The sequence below is a fragment of the Protopterus annectens genome, chromosome 8.part1 (genome assembly GCF_019279795.1).
Source record: "Protopterus annectens isolate FY-2018-M chromosome 8.part1, PAN1.0, whole genome shotgun sequence".
NCBI lineage: Eukaryota > Metazoa > Chordata > Ceratodontiformes > Protopteridae > Protopterus > Protopterus annectens.
This window is the reverse complement of record NC_056742.1, coordinates 346,423,748-346,439,248: the sequence shown is the minus strand read 5'-3', so window position 1 is coordinate 346,439,248 and position 15,501 is coordinate 346,423,748.

Below are 15,501 nucleotides of genomic sequence, written 5' to 3'. Positions count from 1 at the left end.
TGCTATTCAGCACAATGCATTAAAACTCATTGAGGAACACTAGTGGAACAGCAAGAAACTAAGTATAGGCAAGTTGACTCCTTCCTACCTTGAAAAGAAAAGCATCCTGTAGGTTGTTCAGTTTTCATCTCTCTGGATGGCAATGAGTGATTCCAGTTTATTCCCAAAAGTGTGTCGCATGCACTACAGACCAAAACTCCACTGGGAAAGTAGATAACAACATGACTGAATTCAGTCATCAGTCTCAGGACCATATATATTTCAAACCTGATACTGAAGTTGGAGTGATCATTAGCCAATGTATATATTGTATACACTATATATAGTCTTGCAAATATTGGATTCAGTACTAAATAATAGCCAGTATTACAGTAAAGGCATCATATTGGTTGCTAGTCTTCTTTTTGTTAGGCATTTGATTAGATTAAATTCTATGTCAGTATGATAACTTATTTTGTCCTTACATGAGTTATCCCACATTAAATTAATGTAATGCTCTGTTTGATCAATAGATATTATAGCAACTTTTGTTCCCTACACTAAGCTTCTTTGGACATTATAGTTTTACATTATGTATAACAATGTCAATTGAAACTATATTCTTGCCCTTTGATCCTGGGTCATGGCTGTAAAGGAACCACTTAACCACTTAAACAAATAAATAATAACATAGTGAAAGCAACAGCACTATGTCTTACTGCATTTTTTTAAGTTTGAAAACAGATCAATGTCCATGGTAACTAAAGTCATATGCAATTGCTGCACAACTGCACAATTTCCTCCTAACTCACACACATACACAAACATGTGCACATCCACAAATGCACAGTCATTAGGCTTCCAGGAGCTAAATGTATATACTTATGCACCACAACTACACAATATCTTCTTCAAACACACACACACACTCGCACGCACATGGGAGCACATACACATATATACACATCCATGCACGTGGGGAGAAAATACAAATGCACACAGACACATGTGCACACACACACACACACACACACACACACATACCGTGACTGAAGAAAAAGCAGAACACGCACACTAGCCCTATCAATCTAATCACAGGTCTCTCTTTTGAGCTGGTCCACACACAAAATGGGTTTATGTGCTTTCGCTGTAGCTTACAACACTACTTATTTTAACAACAGCGCATACATTTTGCAACAGTTTCCAAATCACTTGATAAGCGATAACTGTAAACTGTAAAATGTTCACTGAGTCGCTACCAAGCTTCCCATCAGGGCATGAAACAAATAGTAGCACGTATTCTACAGTATTGCAATTTAGTTTTGTCAGCACAGCACATCACTCACCTAAATTCAAGTTATGCATACCACTTTCCTAATACTCTGACTATATCAGAACTTTGGCATATGAGCAGAAATATATATACCAGCTACCTTTGGATTGTTTTTTTTCAATTTATTTGTTTTTATATATGAATATGAATAGTTATTAAGAGATTACATTTGCCACTAATCTTATTTCTTTAATTATCTCTAAATGCATACAGTTTTATACTTGAGGGCACAGACAACCATACAGCTAGCTAAACACATTATGCAGAGAATATGATTAATTATGTTCTGCATTTTCCCTTTTACAGTTCCCAGTCTGCTCTCTACCACTACAGCTGTCTCTTAATTTCAGCTGCCTAACCCACAGTTGTAGAGCAGACTCATACAGGTAACTGGCAGAGGTCAGTTGAAGATGTATACACTTTTTGTTCTAGAAAAAAGTCAGATTACAGAACTATGACTTTCACCCAAACATACTACAGATATAAAAGATAATTTGCTGATCTGAAAATCAGTGAAATGTATTGACCTCAAATGACCTTCATCAAATACATCCCAAGCATTATAATTTGGCAGATAGTAATGTAATATATTAACAACAAAAACTAGGCAAGTCAAAGATAAAAAGTACATTTTGCTCATGTTGCTTCTGCTATCATATCTCACCACTAATAATAAAAAAAAAACATTAAATGCTGCAGTTGGACCATCTGATTATGAAAATGTAAATTACTTCAGTAAAAAAGGTGAAGACACAACCACTTCTGAGACACAGAGGGATAATACCTATATCGTTCGGCTTGATTATATCCCACATGACCAGAGTACAAGTTACTTTGGTGATGGAGGAGCTTGTACATGGGAGTGAAGTGGTTGATAGCTCACCCATCTTTGAGAGACAGGTCACAGTGTGGCCTATTCAAGAGGACCAGGGCACTCATGGTTGCTTAACAATGTGCAGCACAGAGACCAGTGATAGCATATGTGGAAGAACACATACTTCAAGCGCAGGAGCTAAATACGATCATCACAAAGCAGAAGGCTAGGAAAAAAATACATCTCTACAACCCATGGCTAACAACCCTCCTCCAGTGCTTGAATCTAACCTTCAAGGAGAATAATTAGACCAATGGGCTCACACTCCTTAATGGAACCAATGGGTGGGTTGCAGAGAAGTTAAACAGTCAAGACACATTTTGGGTTCATAATGAAAGACTGAACAAGTGTGCCCTTTTATGTCAATTTAAAATCAAAGATATTTGAAAGGGATTTTGACAGAAAGCAAAATCACAATATTGTCAAGTCATAAGATGGAGAAAGAGACAAACAGGCAGACTTTTGAATATGCAGAGAGTACAAAGAAATTATAATACATGGTTTAATTTCTCCAAGTCTTTTGGGTTTCTAACACCATGATGAGAGTGGACCCCATTCCTATGTCAAAATATGATGCAAGTTTTTGAAATTAGTATTGTTTCAAGCTTCAGTGTTGGCCAAAAGTTTGTTGCGCAGCACTCACAATGTGCCCAGAAATAACTCATTCTGCAATTCATATGGAGTGACATGTATTGGGAGCATATCTAAATAAGACTGCAAATTCTTTTTTTTATAAGACCCATTGCTCCTACTACTATTGGAATTGCTTGGGTATCCTTCTTTCACATTGCCCATATTTCTGCCTGCATATCCTGGTATTTTATGACTTTATGTCTCTCTCTCTCTACATAAGACACTGTAATCACTGTTGGTAATGGGTGATCCCATTTGATATAAACTTCATCATTCCCTATAATACTTTGTGGGTAATATTTCCAATGCTTCTCAGATACTTCAATATTGTAATGTTTACACAATCCTCAATGTAACAGTCTTGCAACATTACTTCTTTCATTATACAGGTCGTCTGTCAGTGTATCACACCCAGCAACAGGATGTGCAATTATTTCCAGTTCTGTTTTAGAGAACCCACATTTTTCTGTTTCTCTCACATGCTCAATGGACTTGCAAACCAATGTGCACATATTCCACTATCTTGGGCCACCAATATTAACCTCTCTTTTATTTTCCCATTCATTAATCTTTTATACCCCCATTCAAACATTCTTTCCTTCTTTTCAGTTTACTCACCCTATCCCATATTTCCTTATATTTTCTTTCATTATTAAACATATCAATGATTTATTTTGTGCTCCTAATCATGTCAACACTTTAAATAAATTCAGTGATGCTGTATAAACAACTGGGTTAGGCAAATCCAATCCTCCTCCTTTTTTCAGCATATAACACCCCTCTTTTCACTTAGTTTAATCTGAATTCCCATATAAATGAAAACACAATTGACATTAATTCTTTTTCATATTTTACAGGAACCGTAAACACACTCGTTAAATATGCGATTTTTCTCAATAACACAGAAATTATTAACTATACTTTCTTTCTATAGGACAACTTATATGTCACCCAAAACAAACATATATCCCTTAATTTTTGTATTATATTATCCCATTACTACATTCTAAGTAGATCAGTACCAAACTTTATACCTAATATTTCTATTTCTTCACTATTAAACTATTACCTATTTACCTGTTATTCCTAAACTTTTACTTTTGTCCTTATCTATAATCATATCAATAGGTACATGGACTTATTAATCATTTTACACACAAATGATGTAGCTTACACACACAAACACTGCAGTAAAAAATAAATTACTTCTGTATGTTATGTCCCTCTTTCAGGAAAGTAGAAAGAGAGCCATACAGAGCAATAGCAGTGGGCAGTTCTGAGAGCCACTGTGGCTGGAAGGATAAGAGAAGATTAACACAAGTGAGACATAGCAGAGGTGAAGAAGTCTGCTTGGGGGCAGAAAGTACAAAAAGCTTATAATACATGGTTTAATTTCTCCAAGTCTTTTGAGTTTCTAATAGCATGACAGGAGTGGACCCCATTCTTAAGTCAAAGTAGGATTAAAGTTTTTGAAATTAATATTGTTCCAATCTCCAGTGTTGGCCAAAAGTGCTCTTCCCAGCACCCCAGTGTGCTCAGAAATGACTCTTTCTGCAATTTATAGAGTTACATTTATTGGTAGCATATCTAAATAAGACTGCAATTTATTTTTTACATGACCTATTGCCCCTTCTACTGTTAAAACTATCTTGGTATCCTTCCACAGTGTCCTTATTTCTGCCTGCAGATAGTGGTATTTTATGACTTTGTGCCTCTCTGTACACAAGACACTGTAAACACTGGGTGTAGCAATCTCAGTTATCAATGTTATTTTTGTCTTCTTTTCATGGACTGCTGTATCTGGTTTTCTTGCATCTATTTTTTGAGCTGTTGGTAACCGGTGATTCCGTGTGATATAAAGTTCTTCATTCTCTATAATGCTTTGTTGCTCATATTTCCAATGCTTCTCAGCTACTTCAATGTTATAATGTTTACACAATCTTCAATACAACAGTCTTGCCACATTATTACGCCTTTCAGTATACAGTCATTCTGCCATTAGTATGTCACAACCAGCAATGAGGTGTGCAATTGTTTCCAGTTCTGTTTTACAGAACCTGCATTTGTCTGTTTCTCCCACATGCTCAATGAACTTTATAAAACAATGTGTATGTAATCCACTATCCACTGCAAAATGGTTTGCTACTGTTTCATGGTCACTGTAATGTAATTAATCAATATAGGGTGTAGCTTATACAACTGCAAGCACTCCTTTATCTATGAATGTGGGATGCTGTCAAATGCTTTTTTTTTTTTTTTTTGCAATCTATCCATGCCATACTTACATTCTTCACATTTTGCAATTCTAATAATACACTTGAGTGAAAGAAATGAAACAAAGACCTGATAATGAAACCTAATATACCTTAAACTGAAATGGAGAAAGAAGAGGAGCAGAGAGTTAATCCTCATTGAAAAGACAGAATTTAATAAATGATTTTCTGTTGATAAAAAAAAATGAATAGCATAGAAACACAAAAAATCATTTTAGATCCTTAATAATGCATAGTGCACATGAATGTGCCACAAAAGAGGTTGGCCAGCAACCTGAGATAGCATATTCAGACAGAACATGGGACTGAACCCACAGGACACTTAATTCAGCTGTTACAGCATGCATGTACAGAACTTGAAAGTATCAGTCATGTATAGGATAATGCAACCAAATGAAATTCATTACTGAGCAGTATTAGTGGAGAATACTTGGTGCATACTTAAATATAATACGTCGCCAAACAGCAGTGCTAACCCAAATATGCAAAGACCATATAACAGACACCATCCTTGGCAGTGCAGTTATTCTCTTTGCCCCCAACCTTTTTTATATTTATAGAAGCCATGTTCAGCTTTACACTGTTACCCACCAAATATATTTATTAGATATAAAGAAATTCTCCTGTTATGTTCCCTGGTCTATTTATCTCCCCCATAGTAGCATGTGTGAACACAGTTCCTTTTACATTTTGCTGACAAATGCAAACAGATTCCCTTTGTCTTAGTCATCTAATAACCAAAATATGAGTCTGAGCATGAGCATGTGCCACAAAGTGCATGTATTCACTGAAAATTAGCAAAGACACAGAAATTCAGCACTGGCTAAACCTTATGACCCCAGTAAGTGTCTGTTACTGTCACTGCCAAAAGTAATGTTGGAAAGGTGAAATACATGTATATATGTATGCATTGCATGTTTGTTTGTTAAAGCGTATCAAAAACCATGGCCCAAAATATAACCATGCATATATAATAGACAAACTCATTACCCAAGAACAACAGTGCCCACCATACCTCTCAACCATACCGAATTCCTCAGTAATTACTGGTTTTGAGGGCAAAATAATGGGATGCCATGAATTCCTGAGTGGCCCCCTTTAATTCCCGATTTTTGTATTGCAACTTTAAATTTCTGGTTGATGTCACCACATATCACCAGCCTACGGGGGCGTGCATGCATGATGACATCAGCTACTGGCTGCTGGACTTTTGTCACTATTTATTTTAAACTGTTTTGGAGAGGAATGGCAGCTGTTTACAATTCCCACCCACAAACATGTCTGCAGCATCTGCCTCAGCCATCAGGTAAAAAAAAAGAATTGTAATTGTATGTATTTTATCAGATATGCACGCTAACTGGCCCGGCTAACATACGCTAGTATTTTGTTATTGTAAGTGCATGTCATTCTTTTTGTTGAAGGTGTGTGATTATCTGATATAGGAAGAAGTGTGTGTGTGTGTGTGTGTGTTTGTGTAGTTTTGCTTATTTACTGCTTACTCTTACTTCCGGCCATTAATTCACTAGTTTTTAGCTGTATTGCTGTAAGTCCAACCATTAAGGTGCATTTATTGCCATTTTGGTGCATGTATTTACTTACAAAGAACTATGAACTGTGTATGTATTTAAGGGGAGTTCCGAGCTTACTGCAAGGTCAAATTCCAGTCGAAGGTACATTTATTAGCTTACAGTTCAAGGTGTGTGTGATATAGTTTAAAACATTTGCTTAGTGCATTTCTCACAGTTCAAGTCCAAACAGCTGATTGTTAAGTGTATTTAGGAAGACGTTCGGTTCACTATATCGCATCTCTGTTAAGTGCGTGTGTATTTAGGAAGACGCTCAATTCTAGTTTAGGTGCATTTATCATTTATGGGGAGTTCCAAGCTTATGTTCCAGTCAAAAGTGCTTACAATTCAAGGTGTGGATATAGTTATGCTTAGTGCATTTATGCAATGCAAATTTAGTTTCAATGAAGTATGGCCAGCCCAGCCGTTAAAGAAGCAATTCAATTCAAGTATTACTTAGTGCATTTATGCAATGCGAATTCAGTTTCAATGAAGTATGGCCAGTGTGAATATAGTTTTGCCTAGTGCATTTATGGAAGCATGGCTAGCATAGCCGTTAAGTGCATTTAGGAAGCAGTTCAGTTCAAGTACATTTATGGTGTGTGTCAGTTTCAATGAAGTATGGCCAGCCCAGCCATTAGGAATGTTAAGGAAGCAGTTCAAATCAAGTATTGCTTAGTGCATTTCTGCAATGCAAATTCAGTTTCAATGAAGTATGACCAGTGTGGATATAGTTTTGCTTAGTGCATTTATGGAAGTATGGCTAGCACAGCCGTTAAGTGCATTTAGGAAGCAGTTCAATTCAAGTACATTTATGGTATGTGTCAGTTTCAATGAAGTTTGGCCAGCCCAGCCATTAAGAACGTTAAGGAAGCAGTTCAGTTCAAGTATTGCTTAGTGCATTTCTGCATTGCAAATTCAGTTTCAATGAAGTATCACCAGTGTGGATATAGCTTTGCTTAATGAATTTATGGAAGTATGGCCAGCCCAGCCGTTAAGTGCATTTAGGAAACAGTTCAAGAGTGCATGTGTGTTTCTGTGTAAAATTCTCCAGTTAAATATACCTGGTGGCTAGAATTAGCCAGGCTCAAACCCTGTACCTTGGGTACAGGTAGCAAGAGCCTGAATCCCCTACTTACCACTTTTTTCTGGATTTTTGTGGCAAATCAGTGAGGACTGAATTCACTAAATAATGACAAGCATTTGAATTTCAGACTTCATATTCTTCAGAAAATACATGGTAACATAAAACCTTTTATTTTAGCAATTTTCTAGGTTTATAAGATCAGTATTTGAAATCTGTCCCTATTTTGGGGGCTGTATTCCCGCATTATTGGCTTTGTCCTGGTTTTTTGTGCTAAGAGGTTGAGAAATATGGTGAGAACTGAACTGACAAAATGATAGCCATTTAAGATTCAGTTTTCCTATCTTTCAGGAAACATGATGGTAACACAACATTTTATTCTAGCAACTTTCCCAAATTATACAAGCAATTTTTAAAATGTGTCACTGTTTTTTGGGCTTTCGTCCCTCCCAATAAATTTTGGCTTTTTCCAGATTTCTTGTCCTGCAAAGCTGAGAGATACAGTTGAGCGTCGAGTGGATTTTACATAGAGCTGAGAGCTTCAGGGGAAGAGAAGTTTAGTGCTGCTTATGCCAAGTCTGCTTGCATTGTTAGTAGCACAACAGGTAGAATACTTGCGATGCAGAAAGCTGTGGGTTCTACTCCCACAGTATGTAGATGCATTGCTGAAACTGTATTGCGTTGTATTTTAAAAGGGGTGGATGCTGCAGTCTTGAGAATGTCCTCTTTGGCGACGATACCTAGTAACTATGAACCTGTTAGTTTGCCACCCATTCCCTATTGCAATATTACTAGCTTATCATTTGTTTAATGTAACATAGGCAATTTATTCCTCAAGGGCAATAGTCACTTTATTTGTAGATGAAACATAGAAATATAAAGTTGTTTGCTAGCAGGAACCTCTTTATTAGTTACAGATCTCTTTAATGTGGAATTATTTAGATGACTTTTACTTCTGCAGAGATTGTGCATATTTACTGATACTGGTGAATTGTAGAAGTTTGAGTAGGCTTTTATGATGGAAATGTTCTGAATTGGGCAGTTTTGTCATTACTGGTTCATGCATTTTGTTTCATTAGTTACTGGAAAAATATTCAAAACAATAAATTTAAAACATGCTCTACCAAATGCACTGTATTATACAAGGAATATAATTTAATACAATCAGGAAAGTGTATCAAAGAACACATGTATGTTTCATGTGCAAAGGGCCTATGATTTGAAAACAGCCCAAAGGTAATCTTTATCTGCCACGGGCCAGATGCATTTTCTTTGAATGTGGGTTTCAATGCTGTTTCAATGAATGTGACTTTCAAGGGCAGAAACATTTTAATGCCAAGTCTATTTTCATTGTGAGACTGCATTGCTTTGTTTAGCAGATGTCTATTAGTGTTTATGCTGTAAAATGTAAAATAAGTTTTAAATCCAAATCATTGTAGAAGTAAAGCAGTATGCAAATCACAGTGTTTATGGTAAATGGGGGGCATAATAGCCAAGTAATGGGACATTGGAATGGCTGCAGGGAGGGACGGCTGTGTATGGTGGGGCCCCATTTGACCATGATTTTGTGAGGGGAGAAGGGAGGCAAACTCAGACAACCCTGAGCGGCACAAACTGTTTCTATGCCACTGATCAGTAGGTCATGGAGAATGAATTTTGGAAGTCCTAGCAAACTATGGTATAAAAGATTAGAATACTGCCTACAATTAAATTATCTACTTTTACCATAAAACCCACATATTGCAAGTCACCAAAAACAAAGTGCTAAGGTTCATCATCTTCTCCCTTCCCAGCGAACATCATTGCTACACATTTAAAAAAATGGTTACAATTTACTGCAGGGTCTGGGGCCATATTTTGGTTCTCTGTTTTTCAGTTTATGTTTGAAAGTTGATATCCCACAATTCCATGGAAGTGGGTGTTGGTTACATCATTTTGTATACACATTTTATGTTAATCAGCATACAGATTTGTACCTATTTTTCATGGGCCTTTGTCCAGATTTGTTGTGTTTCCAGTTTGAGAGGTATGTTGCCCAAACTAATAACCACCTACAAATGAAATGTAGTAATACCGAAATTAAAAATGTTAAAATGAAACAGTATAAGAATAAAATAAAACAGACTGCAACTAACTAATTTGGAAACTGCACCACTGGTAAAGATTGAATAAATATTTACTATCCAAACTAAGATTAAACTAACAAAAAAAAACTGTAAAACTAAATCATTCCAAAATAACCCTTCCTGTTCTACTAAAATACATAAAAAGACACATAAAATTGTAAAAACAAACCACCCACTAGCCTTTCTTTTCACTAAAATTTACTGAAGCTACATAAAGTCTTTTTTCAGTACATTTCAGTCAAGGAGGGGGTTTGGCATAATGGTTAAGGGCTTTAGCTCATGAACACAAGGTACAGGATTTGATTCTCTTCACAGGTTATTGGCCAGGCTTAAAATGGCTTTTCAAGGCAGATAGCATGGTATTCAATTATGAACTTAACCAATTATAGAATCCAACTGTCATCATTAAAAACAGTAATGTAAATACTAATGGATAGAAAAATGGATATACAGAATGCATGAGGGATCTACTTTATGTAATTAAATATTTTTCACTATAGGTTTAGGATGCTACTCTTCCTGAAACTTGGTGCCTTGCAATTCATTAGGAAAACAATGAGCATAAAGTCTGTGAATAGTTAAGTAGTATAGAGGAGAGTTACAGGCAGCTAGAGAGTTAAAGTAATATGAAGTATTTTGTAAATCCTGGCAGGCAACCAGATATAGCAATGAAAATTGTTGTCACTAAATGGACAGGGGATAAAGCAAGAGGAACTTAAATGCTCAGTTTGATGCATACATAACATGTTCCTGATCCCTCTCCAAGATATTAGAAAAATGTATTCACACGCAGCTTCTCAATCACCTCCTTATGCACTACTTACTTACCTCTACCCAACATGGATTTCGTCCTCACCACAGCACCACCACTGCCCTCCTCTCCTTCACTCATATCATTGCAGAGGCCCTAGACAACAATAAACTCATTTCCTGTCTCTTCCTAGATCTCTCCAAAGCCTTTGATACTGTGTCTCATCCTCTACTACTATCCAAACTCACAAATCTCCACCTATCCCGCTCCGCACTTGCCTGGTTTAATAGTTGCCTATCTGGCAGGGAACAATCTGTCAAATGGCTCTCATCCTCCTCACCTTTCCTTCCCATCTCCACTGGTGTTCCCCAAGGCTCCATCTTGGGACCCCTTTTAACATCTTTACCAATGATTTTTACACCTCATGCAAAAAATCCTCCCTTATTCAGTATGCAGACAACTCTACACTTATATCCATCTCAAATAACATTCCTGAACTACGCTTCCTGGCCCAACAAGCCCTACTATCCACTGAACAATGTCTCTCTCACAACCTACTGATCCTAAATCCCAAAAAGACCAAACTCCTACTTTTCCTTCCCCATTCTCTTTCTCATCACAAAACCTCCTTTTTTATTACATCTTCGAACAATACAACTATCCAACCTGACACCCACAAAAAACTCTTAGGGGTCATTATCGATAATGAACTAAAGTTCAAATTACACATACTCCAGTGTATAAAAAAAAAAAAAAAAAAAAAAACCGAAACTAGGTCTGCTATAGCAGAACAAAAAATTCCTAACCCCTGAATCTAGACTTACCCTGGGCCAGGCACTCCTCCTTCCTTCCCTCTTATACGCCACCCCAGTTCTTACCAATATCCAGGCTTCCACTCTAAACAAGCTCCAACAGACTTACCATAAAATAGCCAGATTCATTACTAACTCCCCATACAACTCACATTTTTTAAACTATCTTCAATGGCTTGAACTTCCCCAAGTTCTGCTATCTTATCAATTTCATATGCTACACTCTATTATTTATAAAACCTCCTTCTGTTCATCTCTATCTTCCTTAGTCTCCTTCTACATCCCATCCCAGATCCTCCGTACTTCTAACCAAAAATTACTTGATGTCTACCACCCAGAAAGGTCAGTAGGCAATCTACTCTACAAACACTCCCTTGCCCATGCTTGGAACAACTTCCCCTTGACTTGCGTTCAATCTCCCACACCTCACACTTTAAAAATTAACTAAAAGCTTATTTTCTCAATTCCAGGACCTGCCCTTGCCATGACCCCACTTAGTCTTAGTTCTCTTTATGCACCCTCAAAAGGTCCATACTTAGTATCTCATTACACCTCTCCAATGTGTCCACTATGCATTTGCATAATTGTATACAAACAAAAAATTGTATTGTTGACCTATTGAACTATATCAATGTAAAATTATGTTACTAAGCTTCTTTTTAATGCAACTTTAACTTTATGCATGTAACCCAACATATACAAATCTTTTTGCTATAACTGCTATTATATCAATATTGTTTAAAATTGTACTTGTTTAAAAATGTACTGCTGGAGCTTTTTTCCAAGGGTCTCCACTGAAAATGGGCCACAAGCCCAGATGGACAAACCCGGTTAACAAATGTCAATAAATACACTCACCCTTGTAAAATCTTTGATTTTCTTGCAAATCACTGGGATTTAAACTCACTAAATAATACCAGACAGAGTTTCATACTTCATATTGTTCAGAAATGCATCATCCCTGGCATACCTCTCAGCTGTATCTTATTTTGCAGAACATCCCTGATTTTACATCATATTTTTACCTTGCTCCTTATAAAATTTTTGATATTTGGGTAAATCGTTGTAGTTTACAGTCAGTAATGCCAGACATTATAGTTTCATATTTCTTATTGTTCAGAAAATGCATATTGATGTAAAACATGTTGTTCTATTTAGGTGAATTAAAATAATAATCAAAAATTGACCCTTTGATTTTGGGCTTTTAAAAAATTTCCTCACAGGTCCAGCATAGTGTGACTGCATAATTTCAGCCATTGGGGAAAGACTTTGGGATGAACAAATAAAAGTATAAACAGAAACCTTGCCAGTTATGGCAGTAGATTTAAACTTTCTGTAAATGTTAAACAATTGTGTTCTTCCTAATCAATCTTAAAAACACTTTCTCTTCAAATTAGACTCCTAGGCGTATGGTGTTTTAGAAAACAGTGTTTATTGGGAAATCTCAGATCAGCACTTTCACCCTATTAGGGCTTCATCAGCTCAAATGTTTTCATAGGCTGTATTTCTGTTTATACTTATATCCAGGTAATAACAGAGATAGGCTTGGAAGGCAAGGGCACGGAGATTTGAAAGAAGGAATGTAATGATTAATGTGCAAGCTTTTGCTTTCATGATTATTAGTCAACATTCTTCATGCGATAGGAGGGTAGTTGGGGATTTTCCCAATCAGCATGGAGCCAAGGAAAACTTGCAAATCAGGGATTGACACTTACCCCAATCAGCATCAGTGGTAGTGATTGGGAGTGTGGAGGTTTAGTTTGTGTGTTGATTGGTAAGTGTGAATAAGCATACCCAATCTACAAAGCTTAAGCTGTCATAGCTTACAACATACTTTTAATTGGTCTAGTTTGAATATTCAAGGTTTGTTTGAGATAAGCATATGGGCATTGGGGTACACATAGTGGCATTTGTGGGGAAAGTGCACCTAAATGCACGTGCACTCATCAGTTAAAAGAAGTACGTTGTAAGCTATGATATCTTAACCAGAATTCATTCCCCATATATCCCACTATACCCCTTCACATACATACTCAGTAAATCCTGTCATCCTACTTTACATTCTAGCACTGGAGCTTTGTAGATTAATCCTTCCAAAAATAGATGATAAAATGTTATTCTACCAACTTTCTGGGCTTTTGTCCCTCATTACACTTTGGCTTTGTCCCTGATTCTTGGTCTAAGAAGTTAGGTTAGAAGTTAAACATTTTAATTACAATCAAATGAGGTGTGAACTGCAAAGTGGCTATAACTGCTAGGTATTGGTGGGAGGCTATCTGTGGATGAATTAACTTACCCTCATGTTTGTTCAGTTGAAAAAGCCTGGCTTTGCAGGACAAATGTGTATTTAGATGAAATAATTTGGAATACCTGAGTTAATATGGATTTGTGTGACACAAACTTGAACTATATTATTCTTTTCATATTTATTTATTTTACCACAATTAGACATCTGAAGTGAATACGGGCAACAATGGGATAATAGTTGCTGGTTATGGGGCTGTCTGTAGATGAGAATGGTTGACTTTGGCTGCCATGATCAAGTTAAACAGTCAGTTTGACTTTGTAGGACTAGCATTCCTTTGTGTAAAGCAAATTGGCAATATTAATGTAGTCATTTTAGTTAGACATTTGAGGCATATACAGTCAAGTAGATTAATAGTTAACATTTATTTAAAGGGAAGTCACTTAACTCTTTAGAGATTAATACAATAATGATCATTGCTAGGAAAATAAAATTGCAGTACTCCATATTTTGTTTACTAGGGTCTGAAGGGAGGAACTGTTTTATCACTTTCCATATATCTCTCCAAATCTCAACAGGCCGATACTTCAACCAAATAAAACACAAAGCTTTATCTCATCACAAAATATTAATAAAGGGCATTTTTGCAGGGAGCATACTTCATGCACTCCAGTTCAATGGACGGTATCCATATTGCCATGCTCACACAATCATATCATTGCCAATGTATAAACAGAAACATTGCCAGCAGTGATTTCCTAGTGACAAATATTAGTTGGTAAATTAAAATCATTGAGTTGAAACCTAGACCAGTAATTTATCAACTAGCAGGTTACCTCTTTTTATACATTTATGTATTAAACATGGAAAATTTATACTCATTCTGTGGAATGCTTAAACTCTGAAAGTCACCACTACAGATACTGACATTTGTAGTCTATGGATTTTTCCAGCAAAGACTAATGTGCATTAATGTTTTTTTTTCAGCCATTGAATGGAACTTCCATCAAATGGCTTAACATCGAACCCTATCCATCGAACGTTCATTCAGGAAACATTCATTTCATCATCAGGGAAAGTAACTAGTTGGCCACCACTTCCTGTGTGCTACACCACAGTATTTTAAACCCACCTAGATGGGGTTTTTGCTCCTCACCCCCACCCCTCCTAACTATATATATATATATATATATATATATATATATATATATATGAGCTCCAAGACCATGCTACAGTGGGGAAAAGGGCAGACAGGGAAGTGGTGGCCAACTTGTTACTTTCCGTGTCGATAAAATGACAGTTAGCTGAATGAATGTTCGATGGATAGGGTTCGATGTTCAGCTGTTTGATGGAAGTTCTATTTAATGGCTGAACATAGACCCCCATTAATGTTGCTGTGTTTGACAGTTTTTCCCTCCTCCTGACTTTTCAAGATGATGGCAGATTGTCAGATTTTTTTGAAGTCTGTAAAGGAGGTCTAGGTGACCTGCACTATTTTTTTCTTGTGCATGGAATATATCTGATACATAAGTAGCTATTGATTTGACCAGTCAGTTTTCCTTGCCCATTTTGTGTGTGTGTGTGTATGTATGTGTGTTTGTGTATATATATATATATATATATATATATATATATATATATATATATATATGGTGTACTATCATCGAACATGGAAGTTCGAAAATGGTAATATCGATGTCAAAAAAACAATCTAGGAACGGGTTTTAACATGGGTCGAGGTAGGTGTTCAGTATTATTCCGAACTACAAACATCTCCCCTACCTCGACCCATGTTAAAACCCTTTCCTAGATTCTTTTTTAGACAT